Genomic DNA, 11,415 nt, shown 5'->3' on the forward strand with positions numbered 1-11,415 from the left:
CCAAAAATCCAAGATGTCAACCAGGAAGTAGCAAAACCCTGGCTTCATGTTCTCAGAGCAGAAACCAACGGGTGACGTCAAGGTAGCTACGTCCATCTTTTATACAGTCTATGGTCTCTAAGTGTAGCCCTGTGATAGACTGGTTACCTGTCCAGGTGAACCTGCCTTCACCCTGAGTCAACTGGGATAGACTCCAGCCCCCTGCGACCCTAGTGAGGATTAAGCGATGTATAGATGATGGATGGATGGATGGAAGTTATGGCTTTTAAGGATTTCATCCAACTAAAATACAACTTCTGGTTGGCCCACATTGGACAGAGGCCACATGTTTGAGTAAAGCTTGATTCACATCCTGCATGGTCTTTGCTTTAATACATGCTGCTCCTCTGGTTGTCCACATCAGTAGGTGGCGCTGTTGAAAAAAGCAAGGGTCTGCTGCAGACACATGCTATTTAGGAAACTACTACTAGCGTGCAAGTGAAGCTGTTATGGCTAGCATAAGCTAAACATAAGCTAAAATCCAAATGCTTTTGGCCACAAAGTCTGACTTTTGACCACAAGCAATGGGAAACAGTCACAGGGTCAAATGCAGATTTGTGTAATTGCATTTAGTTTAAACATTTCCTGTCTTTTTGGAAACTTCAATACGTATGCCAATTAATGGAAATCCTGCGCTGGATGTGAGCAGAAACTTCAGTAAAAGACGTCCGAGCAGAATCGCAACCGCCGAAATCTGCAGCCGAGCCAGTAGGACGCCCGGGAAGCTCCCCGGAGATCAAGTAAAGCACGTAGACGGACTTCACATCTGGACAGCAAACAAATGATCCCAAATATGGAACAACAACAATGTATGAGAAAGGTATTTCAGCTACTGGCCTCCACACTGAGCAGGACTACAGTCAAACAGAGTGTGTTTATATGAGCATAAAGGAGAATGAGAGACTTCAGAATATATTCTCTCAGATGAGTTCCCCCCACCGCCTGTAAACACATCATCACCAAATCATTTTGATGTCTAGAATCAGGATTAACTTCAAAGATCACTGGCAGTTTATTCATCTCAACCCCCCCCAAAAAAAACAAACTCTGTGTTTCTCTCACTGATATCTTTTTCTGATTTCTGATTCATCCCGTCCCATCTGGTAGCAGCTACATATCAGAAAGTCTTCATGGTCCCTCCTGTTTTCCTCCCTTGAACTGCTAATACCCTTCACAAGCGATATTTTTATATCTCTCTGTGTATGTGATCCCTTTCATTTCATGGCAGGGCTTCTATCTCTCATTCATCAGTGCCCTCCTCCTCCTCCTCCACCACCACTTCCCACAGGCTAGTAGTCTCATCCAGACCTGTCACTTCATCTAGTTTTAATGGACGCTGAGCTTTTTCTCTCTGCTCAAGCCCGTCAAGTGTGTCGCAAAATCAAATTTTCTAGCCCAGATGAAAACACATTTTCGGACTTGCAGTCAAATGATGGGAAACGCACCCATGACCTAGTTTGCTTTAAAAAGGGCCTCAGCGTGATTCGAGAGGATCTCGGAGATAGTTTTGAGGGCCCAGTGGGGCAGAGTCAGTTTTCCTAATCAGTAGCACAGATGCTGCGTCTGATTCCCCCAAAGCCTGCTCCCGCGAACAAACACATTTGAAGTAAGACATTGCCATTTGTAAGATGATTACAGTCACCTATGCTCAGGGGAGGGCTCAGCGGAGGCCGGTCGCAGCGAATCACAAGGCTTCAAACGGCCCGCCATGAATCCATGGGATATTAGCCGATAATGCATCAAGGGGGATGAAGTGTCAAATGGCTGGTTTGTTCCTGTGGACACTGCATTCATCATAGTTATTGTGAGGCTGGCTCAGTCACTGAGGCAGGCCGGCTGGCCGCCGAATAGAGAGACGTGGCCTGTATCAGAACTGACACATCAGAATGGAGCGGCTTATCTATGGAAATATATTTTTTGGAAAGCTGTTTTACAAGTTATCGCAGCTCGCAATGAGTCAGAAAGAATACAGAGAGATGCTTGAACTTCGATCTAACACAAAACGATGCTGTTGCTCAAAGAAATTCATTCAGCAAATTGGTTTAACCATGCCTGTTGCCAATCCATTTTCTCTATGACTACAGTGAACAAGAATAGGCCCATATACACTGTAAATCACCAAGGAGGGAAAACAAGGCAATCTCATCCTCTGCAGTTTCCTGCTCTGTGTTATTGCATTTACAATGCTTTTGATTCAGCCCTCTGTGGTGCTGTTAAGACAAATGCAATACTAACAGCAGTTCAGTGTGTGCTTCTCCTGGGTGCTGCTGGGAAATACGCAGCGTTAGAGCCACTTCACAGAGCGCTCCTGAAAGGCTGTTTTAAAAAAATAAAAAAAAAACACACACATGTATGTCCTTGAACATGCATTTTCCGTGTGCGTTGGTGTGTGCACATACAGTATTCATGCGCTGAGATCTCTATTCTCCTTGCCCACTGAAGTAGCAGAGAGGCAACAACAGTGTCCCGGTTTGACTCGAAAGAGATTTGCAGCAAATGAGCTCATCCATCAGCAGCAGTGTGTGGGGACAAGGGGATGAGGAAGAGGAGGAGGAGGAAGATGAAGAAGGGAGAAGGTGGTGCAGGGCAGCGGCCGAACAGAGGCAGGTCTGCTCATAGAGAAGCCTCACCGTGAAATACAACCGCTGTGGCATTTCTACGCCCTTCAGCACCTCCTCCGTGTCCTTTGGCTGCTGCTCAAGTTTGAAGGCTTGAGCTCAGCTTGGTTCTTGTCCAGCTCGTCTTAAGATTTGCCATCTTTCTAAAAAGCCGTGACATTTAGGGGAATAGTTCATTTAACCATATTAACCACCAACAGGTCAGGATTTACTCTATTGAACTCCGTTTTGTTTAACAACCAGTCCAACTGTTTATTTAAGATACATCTGTGCTTATTTAGAGTGAGTGATGTATTTTAACCCGAGCATTTATTTTCTTTAAATTAAAATATTATAGATGTGTTTTGAGTAATTACATCATAGACGTAGCTACCGTGACGTCACTCGTTGGTTTCTGCACTGAGAATATGAAGCCAGGGTTTTGCTACTTCCTGGTTGACATCTTGGATTTTTGGAACCAGTGACGCAAAAATCGGCGGCAGGGGGCGGAGCCATAGGAGCAGCGATTGGTCAGACGGATTGAGAGGCGGGCCCTCTCTGCCCCGCCCACATTTACCGCCTTCTGCTGGCTTCGTCTGTATGGTCGCTGCCGACTGTCAATCAAGCCAGCCACGCCCCTTGCCCCGCAAAATGTTGACGATTTTTTTAAAAATTCAGTATTCATCTATTTTCAGATTGGCCACCTGATCTCTGGACTTGACTATGAAAACTAATAAGAAAAAAATCCTGAGCTGTAGGAATGCAGTATTTCATGATCTGTGATCACTTCTTTTCCAATTCCAGTCTATGGGAGCCAGGGCTTTTTGGAGCCAGCAGCTAGTGGACGTAGTGATATTGAAGGTTTTTAACACTTCCGGGTTGGCTTCATTTTTCAGGGCCGGTTGCTACGTCCATCTTTTATACAGTCTATGAACTGCATACAAATCCCCTTTTCCAAAAGAAGCATCGAATCCGTGCTTAATTTGAAATAAAGCTATGGTGCTTGAACATAATGCCAGAATTACACATATGTCGTCACATCCAAAGACTGCTGAAGCAAAAAAGAATGATCATATTTCCAACTTTCCAGTGGTTCCTGAACTACTCTACATCTGTGAGGTGCAGATCCAGGAAGAAACTTAACCAAAATCTAACCTAAAAAATGATAATATTCATCTACTGTTCAGCTATTTTATTGCAAATGTCTTGCCAAAAAATAAAACATTTGCACCAACCAGTTTCTGTAAATGAATAAATAAATAAGTTAATTAAATAAAGAAAATATGTGCTCTCGGTGCAACCATAAAATCATCACCGGCTCAGCTGTGAGCAACATTCGTGAGAAAAGAAATTCAGGGACTTTTCTGCTGGGCTGGACTGAACTTCAGGCTGTGTTTGTGTATAACAGATAGGAGTATGAAAAGGTCTGTTATGTGGTATCTTTTCCAGTCCTGGTAACTGTGGGCACATATACATGATTTCAGGTTTTTTTCAATTTTGGGAAAATATATAAATTAAATTCAACTTTCCTTTAAAAAAAAAAAATAAATAAATAAATTATTAATGGCATTAAAACTGTTTCATTGTGCTCAAAATTCATCTTTGAGTTTTTTTTCTACCTGTAGTGACGGTTGTGCTGTTCACAGAGATGCAGAAGTTTATACTGAAGTGAAAAATTAATCCACAATGAGCAAAAATGTGACCAATAGCTAAAAAAAAATGTCCAGAAACTGCTTCTTGTCAGAGGATTAGGGGATAAACTCTGCATGGAAACAAAGACGTTCTAACTAATATTCAGTTGTTAATACAATTAATTAGCAACAAAATTAGGTTACTGGAACTAAAAAAGTGAATCTGTGGAGGCCTAAATAAAATGATGACTGATCTGGAACAATAAATGATCTTTGGCTCGTGTTTTTAGTCATCGATCTGTGGTCAGAGTTTGAGCTGTACCTCAACTAAAAGATGCTCTTATTGTGAGTACGGTAAACATTACAAACGCAGAAGCAATCATTTACACCTGCCAATATTTTAGAAACTTTAGCGGAGCATTTAAGAGGCACTTTTCACAGTAATTAGTGTAAAAATTTGACATCTAGGCTCCTGTGATCACTCTTGTAGTTACTAAATACACTTTCCAAGTTTCCCATGTCTGCACAATCTATTTGCCATCTACAACTCAGATTTAGCTCCTAAAATTGTTTGGAGATTTTCAATTAATGGGTGCTTTACTTTACAAAAATGGGATAATTGCTACCCAGCTCTCGATAGTTAACTAATTAAGACGAGTAGGTTGGAAATGCTGTGTTCAGCTGACTCATTTTAAAACTCTATTTTGATATGTGCTCATTGTCTAATGTGTGATAATGCACCAAAAGACTGAAGTAAAGCTACATGTTCCTGCAAAATATCTTGTAGAAGCAACAGCGTTGATGTTGTTGGTTGTAACCATAGACTGTATAAAAGATGGACGTAGCAACCGGCCCTGAAAAATGAAGCCAACCCGGAAGTGTCAAAAACCTGCAATATCACTACGTCCTCTAGTCCACAAAGCCCTGGCTCCCATAGAAATGAATTGGAAAAGAAGTGATCACAGATCATGAAATACTGCATTCCTACAGCTCAGGATGTTTTAAATATTAGTTTTCATGGTCAAATCCAGAGAGCAGGTGGCCAATCTGAAAATAAATCAATACTGAATTTTTTTAAAATCATCAACATTTTGCGGGGCAAGGGGCGTGGCTGGCTTGATTGACAGTTGGCAGCGACCATACAGACGAAGCGAGCAGAAGGCGGTAAATGTGGGCGGGCAGAGAGGGCCCGCCTCTCAATCCGTCTGACCAATCGTTGCTCCTGTGGCTCCGCCCCCCGCCGACGATTTTTGCGTCACTGGCTCCAAAAATCCAAGATGTCAACTAGGAAGTAGCAAAACCCTGGCTTCATTTTCTCAGTGCAGAAACCAACGGGTGACGTCACGGTAGCTACGTCCATCTTTTATACAGTCTATGGTTGTAACATAAGCATGATTAAGGTGAAAAACATAGGATGTAACAAGACTACATCGCTCTTAGGTCGTCTTGTTTTTGCTCATTCGCTTGCGTATTCGTTCATATTGTTCAAACTGCAGAAGAAGAACAATGCATGCTTTTTGCAAGCTTAACTCCGTCTTTGGCAATGTTGGTGCAAGTTTTTCCAAAATCCAACAACAGAACACAGCTGCAACAAAGTTCTCCTCAACTGAGTTAATATTCCAAAGTGGTTTCCACACCTTCAGGTAGATGCTCTGGACTGATGTGTAGTCGCTCATATTGTAGTCAAGCCTGTTTTAAACTAACAGTTGGTAGCTGTGTCTCCATTCTTTGAGTGGAAACTTGTTTTTTCTGCCACCTTCTATTGTGTAGTTGTTATGAAGCGCCACACCAAGGTCCATTCCTTGCATGTACTTTCCAACATGTCGCCCCGCCAGCCAGCAACTAATGACTGATGTCTTCTTTTGGCCTCAGAAGTAATGTTCACTTCCTACTTTAGATGCTAATACTGCAGCTTATGTAAGCTCATGGCACCAAACATTAGTGATCGAGGAAAATGTAAATCCTGGCCTTAAAAGTAACCCAAGATCACAACTTGTGTTTATTTGTTTGTTTTGTTACAAACGTTTGAAGACTTATCTTTCTACTGTTTGTGATGCGTGGATTAATCTGTCTTGTCTGTTGATAGATTTGTTTCATCCATAAAATGTCAGAAAAAGGTTTTTAAAAAATAAAATGTTGTCCACAAATGTTCATTTTTTTGTCCACAACCCAAAGGCATTTAGTTTTCTACTGCAGAAAAATATTTAAATTCAACCACTGGAATCCGACATATCTTTATTTCTTAGCAAATTACTAAAACTGATTGTCAAAATAGTGGACGATTAATTTCATATTTGGTAAAAAAAAAAAAAAAAAATTGATTAATTGTTGCAGCTCTAGAGACCACAGAGTGGGAACTGTGGATATAGAGAGGGGTAGCACATTTTAAATGTATATATTTAATAAGAAATTGGTTTAACTTCCCAAGTAACACCATTAATAGCACTTGTTCAGCATCACAACCTGGACAGATTTGGCTTGCTCTGATTGGACGATCACTTCCTGGAGGAGGCTTTAAGTGAATTGTGATTGTTACTTCTTTTTTTCTTTTTTTTTAGCATTTTGACATTTTATTTTATTTAACTGATTAAACTTAGCACGCTGGCATGGAGCTTTTAATGTCATAAAACTGAGCTGACTAAATTAATAACATGTTGACTTATTGTTTTTTTTGTTTTGTTTTGTTTTGGATCCAAATAAATCAAATGAAAAATAAGAGCTTCAACTTTTTTCGTGAACACCCAGTCCAGGATGATGTCTCCCCTCTGATGATCTATTCACAGGCGACCCACCAAACATAGGCGGCCGTTCCATTAACAGCAGCCCTCCAGATTCCACAGGAGGAAGTCAGGTTCATCATTAGGCCCACATTTATTCTCTCCTCACACCCTGTTATCTGATTTATACTGTAGAAAACACTGGTTTATCTTGCATAAGGAGGGGCTTTTTTTTTTATTACTCATTGCAGTTAATTATGTAGAGATTAATTGCCTGATTATCTGTCATTTCCATAAGTCTTATTAGAGACACATTTTTTTTACTCTTGGCCTGCTGCCCGATTTGCCTCCGCAGAGGTCACATGGGGATGCAGCAGCAGAGTCTTTCATGGATGAAGAAGTGCTCAGAGCTCCACAGCAACTCAGAAGACAAAAGGATAATAGCTGCCTGTCCTTTTTTTTTTTTTTTTTGCTTTTATGTCTTTGTTTCCCTGCACTTTCTTTTGCAGAGTTTTTTTTTGTCGTACACCACAGCGGATATTATTTCCTTTTAGGAAGCATCTGCGCCACGCCAGGTGAGAGTTGCATCTGTAGGTGTTTAGCAAATACGGGGAAAAAGAAAAAAAATCAATCCCGTCTGTTTTCTTCGAGCTGATATGAATCTGTGGTGTCTGGCTGCTGTTTTCCTCTGAAACAGATGAGGACTGCAGTGGCACCTATTTATGGAAAAAGCCACATTTAACAATATCATGAAAAAAAAAACCCTGCAACAGTTTGCTCACTGCAGGTATGCTCAGCTTTCAGCGCCTCTGTGTCCTGCAGGCAGTGGAGTCCTGGCACTGAAAAAGCTGTGGCATTTGGTCAGACGTGTGTGTGTGCAACCCCTTAACCCCACCGTGGGGTGTAGAGACAACATCCTCTGGGGGCAGCCAAGGGTACTTCCAACCGGCTGACATTTCTGACAGCCTCTGATAGAGCCCAGCGCGCTGAATTATTCATACAGGTGTTATGGGGAAAGGTTGCCATTTTCACCGGAGAAACTAACCCCCAGATGAATTGTGGCTGTTTATCCCTGCAAGTGAATACAGTAGTAATGATTTGGAGGGCTGTGATGGCTTTCAGGCCAAATGGCGGTCCTGTTCTCTGCCAGCTCGCATGTTGAAGGCTCGTACGTCTCCCTGCTTCTCCGGCCACGGTGAACCTCTTGAACCTAATCAGCCTGCTTTTCTTTTGCTGCTCAGATGGCTATGAGGAAACGTTTGACGTGCTGTTTTTCAGTAATACCGTTTGTCAAAATGGAAATATGAGCCATCTGATTCTTATCTCCTTTCAAGCACACAGCCACAGATAAAGGGTCACTTAGTGGTATCTGGCCACGCTGCTCACAATCCATTATAAGGCAAAACTCCGATAGCAGCAACATGTTTTTCCTTAAACGACATCCTTCAAATTATTATTACAGGAACAGCGTAGCTTTTTTAGAAATACATGAGCCTGTTAAGTATGAAACCAGAGCCAGGAGGGAGTTTAGCCTTATGTAGCATAAAGACAGCAAGCAGCTAAGATGTAGTTAAATCTCTTTTTACATCTGTGTTTAGAAAAACAAATGAAATCCAACAAGTCAGTTACAGAGCTTTAAAACTGCTGGTAGGAACATTTTTTTTTTTTAGGCAAGCATTTTCTATCATCGTCCAATGGTTATGCTAAGCTAGGCTAAACACCGTGTGACTCCAGCTTGATGTTTAACAGGCCGAGAGCAGCGTTAATTTCAAAAGTTAAATATTGGCAGGTTTCCACCATAGACTGTATAAAAGATGGACGTAGCTACCGTGACGTCACCCGTTGGTTTCTGCACTGAGAAAATGAAACCAGGGTTTTGCTACTTCCTGGTTGACATCTTGGATTTTTGGAGCCAGTGACGCAAAAATCGTCAGAGGGGGGCGGAGCCATAGGAGCAGCGATTGGTCAGACGGATTGAGAGGCGGGCCCTCTCTGCCCGCCCACATTTACCGCCTTCTGCTCGCTTCATCTGTATGGTCGCTGCCGACTGTCAATCAAGCCAGCCACGCCCCTTGCCCCGCAAAATGTTGACGAATTTTTAAAAATTCAGTATTGATTTATTTTCAGATTGGCCACCTGATCTCTGGACTTGACCATGAAAACTAATTTTTTAAAAAATCCTGAGCTGGAGGAATGCAGTATTTCATGATCTGTGATCACTTCTTTTCCAATTCATTTCTATAGGAGCCAGGGCTTTTTGGAGCCAGGACTAGCGGACGTAGTGATACTGCAGGTTTTTGACACTTCCGGGTTGGCTTCATTTTTCAGGGCCGGTTGCTACGTCCATCTTTTATACAGTCTATGGGTTGAACACAAAGAAGATAACATAGGCTACTTAAAACATTTAAAAAAAACCTAACTGTCCTATTTCCTACATTCTCATAGAACTACAGTTAAGTCCATTAACTGCGACTTGTCGATGGTTTGCTCCTCTCAGAGCTGACGTTGCAGTCAAATAAAGTCAGCTCCTACCCCGCAGTAGAAAACTGCCTCATAAGACCAGCTCAAATATATTAAAGTCAACAGTTTAATCGTCATTTCATTAGGTCTGGTTGAGTTTTACAAACCATAGTATTAGTAGATAGAAATAAAAGAATCTAAGCTATCGAAATCTTCTTAACAGGAGAGTATAGAGTCCATTTGAAAGTAAATCACTGGAGTTCTTTGATGAGAGAATTCGCGAAAGAGTGCAAACATTCAAGAAAAGGGGGATAATCATATTACATAATGCCAAATAATGTATTTCAAGTGGCCCTAATCCTCCTCTGTAGGACAGGGATTTGTCGCATAATTAATCCTAAAAGCACAGACACAGCTGTAATAATTGTCTCTTTTTATTCCATATAAAGATGAGGTGGAAAATTATGACACAAATTCAAAGATATTCACTCGACTGGTCCCTTCTGTGGAGCTGTGATGCTCCATGAAGTTATCTGGACCGAGGCCTCCACTGGAGTCCGGCTTGCTTCCACATTTCCTGCCGTTCGCTGCCCGTTCTTTGTCTCGGTCGTCACTGCGAAGCCTAACGAGAGCGTTTTGGCTCTCACCCTTTGCCTCTGCTACTCTGTCATTTGTGACTGCACCAGCTTGTGTTTTGTCGCCGTCTGCCATTTGTCTGTGGTGATGCTGACATGAAGCAGCCCACGCTGTCTTGTCAGCGAGTCCTGCTCCTCGTCACGTAGTAGCTGACAGACAATACTGCCAAAGTTACGTTCTTCTGCTAGATTTATAATTAGGATTCAATTATGAAATGTGTTTCAACTTGTTTGTGTCATGTTGCAGCGGCTTGTGCATCACACCCTGCAAAATTCACCACGCTGGTGCCTTTTATCAGGACTCGGGCATTAAAAATTCACCCACAGGAATTTATTACGACATGGGAGTGGATGCAGTGAATAAATGGAGAACAGAACCGCAGCATCTTAGTTGGTCTAATCGCTGTGAAGATTCCTCACCTACCACAAACCTTATCTCTTTTGTTGCCTGGCAACAAGCTGAAATCCAAGGGCTTCCATGATCTGATCTGTTGAAAACTGTCCCCTTCCTCCGCCGCCGTCGCCATCCAACCGCGATGGACAAACGTCTGCATTTTTTATATTGCAGTCAATTTTTAACCGCCTATCAAGTCCCTCTGCCAAGCATTGTCATCTTTAGTCGGCTTTTCAAGCCAGCCTCTGATTTGTGGTCATGATTCACTGTCACAAAGAAGAATAACTTGATATTGACTGCCGGGACAGACGGGGCTGATGAGAAAAGGCATAATGGGGTTTCACTTCAGAGTCTCTCGCCTTTCAAACACAAGTTTCATTGTGTGTTTACGTATTGATGATACATTGCTTGTTCTCGGCGCCTTTTATTTTCTTGTCACTCCCAATACTGCGGCCCGTCATTGACTCGGCGGCTTTACTCCGTCGGCCGGCCGCCCACCCCTCCACCCTTCTCCTTTCAGCGCATTATTGTTCAGCTTTCAAGTCAGGCTCAAGCGCAGCCGGTTCTGTTGTTACATTCGTGCGTGTCGTGCATCAAAGACGAGCACCAAGACACCCACTTGCCTGCCAGTTAGACGATATTAACCAATTAAAACATTTAGCTGAAGTAAAGCGAAAGAGTCACTTTAGCACAAAGAGCTAACGAAATTAGTCACGTCGGAGGCAAGGTCACTGAAGCACCTCCCACACTGTTGGCAGCTTGCAGCTACTCCAGGGAAAAACTTTCTTTTTTTTTTTTTTTGCAAATTTGAAGCTACGAGTCATTAGCGATGCTGATAGAAACACACTTTAATTAAGACTGCTGCATTTTGGACTTAGATGTCACATCTGAAGATTAATAAGTAATATCAGGGGTGTGGTGGTATGCAAATGGAACAGACTT

This window comes from Stegastes partitus, unplaced genomic scaffold (genome assembly GCF_000690725.1).
Source record: "Stegastes partitus isolate 25-593 unplaced genomic scaffold, Stegastes_partitus-1.0.2 Scaffold174, whole genome shotgun sequence".
Classification (NCBI taxonomy): domain Eukaryota; kingdom Metazoa; phylum Chordata; class Actinopteri; family Pomacentridae; genus Stegastes; species Stegastes partitus.